This window comes from Astatotilapia calliptera, chromosome 20, assembly GCF_900246225.1.
Source record: "Astatotilapia calliptera chromosome 20, fAstCal1.2, whole genome shotgun sequence".
Lineage (NCBI taxonomy): Eukaryota > Metazoa > Chordata > Actinopteri > Cichliformes > Cichlidae > Astatotilapia > Astatotilapia calliptera.
In genome coordinates this window covers 29,332,120-29,332,505 of record NC_039321.1, presented here as the reverse complement: position 1 = coordinate 29,332,505, position 386 = coordinate 29,332,120, and positions in this window count along the sequence as shown.

Here is a 386-nt window from a genome sequence, read left to right as displayed (position 1 = left end):
TTGGGTCTAATGTGTCTTTTTCTGGCCAATGATTATAGCAATATTTTGATCCTCACATGACATTTCATTGGTAATTAACTATGCCATTTCTTTTCACACGGCTCTATAGCCTATATTCCCTTTTGGCTCATTGCCTGTTTCATATACATTCCCATTCTGGGTTTTTTCTCTCTCCTCACCTTTGACTCTCCTGCAGTCCCCCCTCAGGGCTGACTTCCTCATCATCTTCATCCTCCTCACTCCACCAGCAGAGTCGTGCTGCTCTGTCTTTTAAGCTCTCGTCGTGCCCCTCTACCACACTCCCTCCATCTTAAGTCTGGGGTGACGATAGCTAATTATAAAATCAATGATGCCGGGCTGCCTAGTTTACAGCCCCCTCTAAAACC